Raw genomic sequence first — 6,000 nt, forward strand, 5'->3', positions numbered from 1 at the left:
GTTGAAAACAGACCCCAAGTGACCTGTAGATACAGAGTCAGCACATCGGGTTCAGGGAAGTTGAGCATGAGTTCGTGTGTTCCTACCCAGTCCTCCAACCTTTGTACAGACCCAGCCTACCCGGCGCAGTGACGGTGTGTGCCGTGAGGATCAAAGTTATCTCGGTCACAGTGCTCTTACCTAAGCGTCAAAGGAAGAAGTGATATGAAAGGCTGCTCTGGCAAAAGGAATGGGGTACACAGGGCCACAGGAAAAGGCACTGAAGACAAAAAACTAGGGGAGATTTTTTAAAAAAATGACTAAACATCATTCTTGATGTTCACCTAGAAGCAGATTACACAACCCCACATCAGAGTATCCTCACAGAGTCCATCTTCTCCGTGATTACAACCAGGGGACAAAACTCAGCTTTTTCCGTCCTATTTTCCTACTACAGGTCACTCCCAAAGAATCCAGTTCTCTGAGAAACAGTCTACGGCTGATGGCACCACAGTCTGGCTCATCATTTTATTCTAGTTTAGCTTTGAAACATTAATTTCAGGGAAGCACGTGTACAATTCTCTCAGCTGCGTACAGACCAGAATGCCTCACCCTCCAGCACTCCAATTAAAGGATAATTCTTAGATATTCCCCCACCACATCACCTCTTTGTAAGTAAAACAAGTAAGCCCCTATGTCAGCAGCTTTCTCCTTAAGCCACCCAGAAGAAGGACCAGGTCCCCCAGCTGCTTTGTTCACAACATCCCCGAGCGTGTTGCCATGCCAACGAGCAACGGGCATAACACAGGCTGATGAATTTGGCTCCAGTGGACCCAACCAACAGGAGCCACCAGTCCGCAAAGAGCCATGGTTTGCGCCATGGGCCTCCTCCACCACCTTCACACACACACATACCAGCAGGCGCACAACCAATGTAAACACCTCACTTGGGGAGGGGGTTGGGGAAGGAAAAACACTTTTAGGATGTAGAGTTCTAAAATGGTATGACACAGATTTAGGCAGAGTAAGATTCCTAAATGATGAATTCATCCAGAGAGAAGTAAGAAAGTCCGAAAACCTAAGAAAAGAATACACTGTTCTGTGCCATATATATATATATATATATATATATATATATATATACCTAATACAAACTTAGCTCAGAGTCTCACATAAATTTTCCTGAAATAAAAGCATCTCTGGGCTTCCCTTGCAGTCCAGTGGTTAAGACTCTGTGCTTCCACTGCAGGGGGTGAGGGTTCGATTCCCTGGTCCAGGAACTAAGGTCACATGGCACTCATGGTGCGGCCAAAAAACAAAAAGCATCTCTGCCCTTAGCAGTTAGCAACTGGCCCTAGAATTATGAATTAAAAAATGATGAGTCTTGGGCTTCCCTGGTGGTGCAGTGGTTAAGAACCCACCTGTCGATGCAAGGGACACGGGTTCAAGGCCTGGTCTGGGAAGATCCCACATGCTGTGGAGCAACTAAGCCCGCGAGCCACAACTACTGAAGCCCGCGCACCTAGAGCTAGTGCTCTGCAACAAGAGAAGCCACCGCAACGAGAAGCCCATGCACCGCAACAAAGAGTAGCCCCCACTTGCCGCAACTAGAGAAAGCCTGCGTGCAGCAACGAAGACCCAACACAGCCAAAAATAAAATAAAATTAATTAATTTAAAAAAATGATGAGTCTCTGCTGGTGGGAACATAACAAGATTATCATTTTTGGAGGGAAGTTTGGCAATATCTATTGACATTTAAAGTCACCCCATTTTTACAAACACACATACTCCTCTGTACTATTTGTCTCCATCTGGAAACTGTCTCAGTGTAAGGCTATGAAGGACATTCGCTCTCTATATTGCCATTTCTGTAAGAGACTTCTTATAATGAGCATTTAATAATTTTGTAAACAGAAAAAATACATTTTTATAAAAAACAGTCATTTCTCCATTTCAATTTTCAAATGAATCTGACATATAGTAAAAAGTTAAATCTAAAATTATATCATCATTTGACAAACCATGTGTCAGAGCCATGGAGGACTTGTGTGTTATGTTCACTGCTATAGGCCTAACACCTCAAATAGTGCCTGATATATCACAGGTAATCAACATCTGTTAAACGAATACATTTAAAAGCTCAAAAATGTTCCAGTTCTTCCACTTCTAAGAATTCATTATGCAAAAATATTTGTCTAATCGCTGAAAGATAAAGAACAAGGCTAATCATTGCAGCAGAATTCAAAACAGTAAAAGGCTGCAAACAACACAATTTTTTTTCAATAATATTGGATACTGGGGTATTGTCATTTTTAAAAAGAATGAGGTTTTAAAAAAGGAATGAGGTAGATCTTTACATAGTGCTATAGAAAGACATCATGTTAAGTTATAAAAAGCAAGACTCAGAACAACATGACTAGTTTCATCTTAATTCTGTGTTTTCAATTTAAATAGTAAAAAATTCCTGTTATTTTAAGTAAAAAAAAAAATCTAGGTAATAAGTGTTTTTATATGTGAAGAAAAATATCTGGAGAATATATACTACACCACTAGCAGTAATTTTTTTGTCTCAGTGTAAGGCTATGAGGAATGTTCACTATTATATTGAGTATTTCTATAAGAGTTTTTTTTTTAACATCTCTATTGAAGTATAATTGCTTTACAATGTTGTGTTAGTTTCTGCAGTATAACAAAGTGAATCAGCTATACGTATACATGTATCCCCATATCTCCTCCCTCTTGTGTCTCCCTCCCACCCTCCTTATCCCAGCTCTCTAGGTGGTCACAAAGCACCGAGCTGATCTCCCTGTGCCATGCAGCTGCTTCCCACTAGCTATCTATTTTACATTTGGTAGCATATATAAGTCCATGCCACTCTCTCACTTCATCCCAGCTTACCCTTCCCCCCTCCCCGTGTCCTCAAGTCCATTCTCTACGTCTGTGTCTTTATTCCTGTCCTGCCCCTAGGTTCTTCAGAACCATTTTTTTTTTTTAGATTCCACATGTATGTGTTAGCATACGGTATCTGTTTTTCTCCTTCTGATATAAGAGTATTTTTTAAAATAATGAGCACTTAGTAATTTTGTAAACAGAATAAAATCTATTTTTATAAAAAGTCATTTCTCCATTTCACTTTTTTCTCATTTTAATTTTTAAATGAATCTGACATGTAAGTTAAATCCCACAGCACTAACCTGAGGTCCCTGGGCCTGGGGTGCCTTGGTGAAAGGCACACAGTGCTAGTGCCTGAGCCGGGACTCAGGTCCCCGGACACCACACCCTCCACCCCATCCAGGGCTCTCTTCCTTCCTAAAGCATGAGGAAGCAGATGTTGCCAGGGCAGCTGGGCCCTCTGGAACCATGAAAAGTCCCACAATTACAGAAGCCTCTATTAGGGGGGAAAAAAAAAGTTGCTTAAGAGCTACATTTTTATGAACTTGAAATGTTCCATGAGTTTAACAAGTAAATGTTCTGGATTTGCCAAGCAGTTCTGATTTCAAATAGTCTATCTCCTAAGTACGTGTGAACTTTATTGAACTCGGATCCTAATGTTCAAAGGGTTAAGGAAGGATCAATTCAGAGTCATCGGCATGTCCTAAAATGTAAGGCTTGTCTGGCAACAAGCACCTCATACATCTCATGAATTGTTTACAAACTCATACCACTCAGGAGTTTCGCCTGCCTTACTCATGCTGACTGCAGTCAAGGTTGCTACTTCCAGGTGCTGAAGTACATTCCTTTCACCTCAAACCTACCTGTAACGTTTTCAAGTACTAGACACGAAGGATTTGGGAGAGTTACGATCACTCTGAAGTTTTCAACACTACAACCCAACTAGAAGCCAATATTCTGTTCTCTGAAATGCAGACCACGTTTTTAGACTTGATTAAACTAGGTGGTATGAAAGTCATGAGAAGCTCCAGAACTGACCATTCTCTCGAAAGGAAAATGAGAACTCCGTAGAGGGACACAAAGAAAAGAAAGTGGTTTCTTCTGGGTGCACTGCTTTACTAACCGGGACGTTTGGACTTTTTTCCTGATCAAGCCAAGCCCACAACCACTCAAAGGGGACTTGTGTAGACAGAACTTGTCAGTGGTTGATGAATCAATGCTTTCTCCCCAAACAGGTAGGCCTGTGAATTACAGCATTGCACAGTAAGGACACTGGATCCCAGAGGGTTAGTTAACTGCTCAGCTTACGTGGAATGTCACAGTTCTCAGTGTCACCCTTCGAGACCCTCTCTTCTGAACCTCTGAACCTCAACCCTGTGGGGGCCTACAGGGTGGGCTGTTATCACCATCTGGGCTACTGAGTAGGAAACAGAGGCTCCAAGAAGTTGTGTCCTGCCAAGATGCCAACGTTCCAACCGAGGACTACCCACTCCAGACCTGTCTCCCTTGGTCTTAGCACTATTCCCTACTTCGGCCAAGCTCAGAAGGAAGGCTGTATTTTGTCGGTCTAAGAGAGGAGGCAGCCACGTTCTTTGAAATGGCCCCAAACTTCTCAGTACTGGTCACCGGCTCACGCAATGGTGACTCTCATCGAGAAATGAAAAGCAAAAAGTCGAGGTCAAGTGCCCCCGCCGCCCAGAAGAACTCCACCTCTTTCCCAACTGCTCCCACGAGCTAAGGGTGTCACGGTTGCCCAGCAGAGCCCGGCAAAGCACCTGCCAAGACACCTGCCCGCGAGGAGCACTATCCCCCAGGGATGCCGCCGACACGCAGAACGTTTCCCAGGAGAGGCCGGGCTGGCGGGCTCGACTGAGCCCACCTGATGCTGCGAGATCAGATTCGGGTCCCACCCACACTCATCGAGCGCGTCCTACGCGAGTGAACCCAATAAGTGGCCGCCTCCTGAGGCCCACTGTACAGACGGGGAACCTGAGGCTCAGAGAGGAAAAGTGGCTTAGCCCAAGGGTGGCGGCGTGGGGTCTGGAGCCCTCTCACGCCGAGACCCGAGCCTCCGCCGAAGGGCCGGTAGGGCGCCTTCGGCCGTGGAAACGACGACCCTCAAGCCTCCTCGAGAGGTCAGCTCGAGGGGAAGGGCCACCCTAAGAAGGGCCGAAATGGGAGCCGCGCTTTCCGCGTCTGGCGAATTGGGCAGTGACCCGGCCCAAGAGCCCGCCCCCATGCCGAGGGCCAGGGCGGCCGAGGCGGCCAGAAGGCGTCGGGCCCCGGAGCCCGGGCACCCAGAGTCCTGGCGACCGGACCCCGCCAACCCAGCACCAGCGAACGCACGTACTCACCACGGTCGGCCGGCTGCAGTACGGACACCTGAGCAGGACGCAGGCCCACACCACTGAGGCGCTACCACCGCCCGCGCCGGCTGCGGGGGTGGGAGCGTGGCCGACGGCGGCGCCGCTCCGCCTAACCCGGCCGTGCGCTTGTTTCTGGGGCCAGGCTTCCCCCCTGCGAATCCGCGCTCTTGGTACGGCCCTGAAGGCCACGCCCCCTTAGCGTCCCAGCTCAGCAGAGGGACCCCGGAGCTCCGCGCTTAGTCCCGGAGGGGGCGGGAGTCCCCTCACGCCTTTGACAGTTCCGTGGGGGCTGTAGCCGTGAGCCGCGCCTTCTGGCCTCCTGCTGCCGGCCGCCGCTCGCGTGTGTTCGCGACTCTTTCTCCTCCACGATCCTCAGTGCCCTTGCCTGAAAATGGCGAACCTGCATGAACAGAGTGTCGGGGGTCCCTCCAGCCTGGGACTGGAATGCTGGCCTGCTTGGGTCGGGGGGCAGGAAGTGAGCAGGCAGGGGACAAGGACTGGACCGAAGAGGCAGGAGGGGGCAGAAGGCACTTCAGGTTTGGAAAGATAGGCTGTGTTGGTCGGGGGTAAGAAGCCCACCTTTTCCTCCTGCCGTGGTTCCTATATTACAGGATTATGAGGATTAGATGATATAACTCATGTTCATAAATAATTTAGCTCAGTGCGATAGTAAGTGCTCTAGAAATGTAAGTTGTTGTTGTTATTATTATTACAGGCTCTGCTGCGAATTCCTTTTGGAACAGTGGGCAACTCACTTCGTTC

At 47.5% G+C, this 6,000-nt stretch overlaps 1 protein-coding gene across 1 annotated transcript in view; it reads right to left on the bottom strand.

Moving 5' to 3' along the window:
* POR (cytochrome p450 oxidoreductase) overlaps positions 1–5,242 on the bottom strand; it is a 58,851-nt gene extending 53,609 nt beyond the window's left edge. Inside the window, exon 1 of the mRNA XM_027126108.1 lies at positions 5,227–5,242. The gene's annotated coding sequence lies outside the window, so the exon portion shown is untranslated. The remainder of the gene's footprint in view (positions 1–5,226) is intronic.
* Positions 5,243–6,000: the final 758 nt, after the last annotated feature.

The sequence above is a fragment of the Aethalodelphis obliquidens genome, unplaced genomic scaffold, assembly GCF_003676395.1.
Source record: "Aethalodelphis obliquidens isolate GAN/ISIS:26980383/991018 unplaced genomic scaffold, ASM367639v1 scaffold30, whole genome shotgun sequence".
In the NCBI taxonomy this organism is placed as follows: domain Eukaryota; kingdom Metazoa; phylum Chordata; class Mammalia; order Artiodactyla; family Delphinidae; genus Aethalodelphis; species Aethalodelphis obliquidens.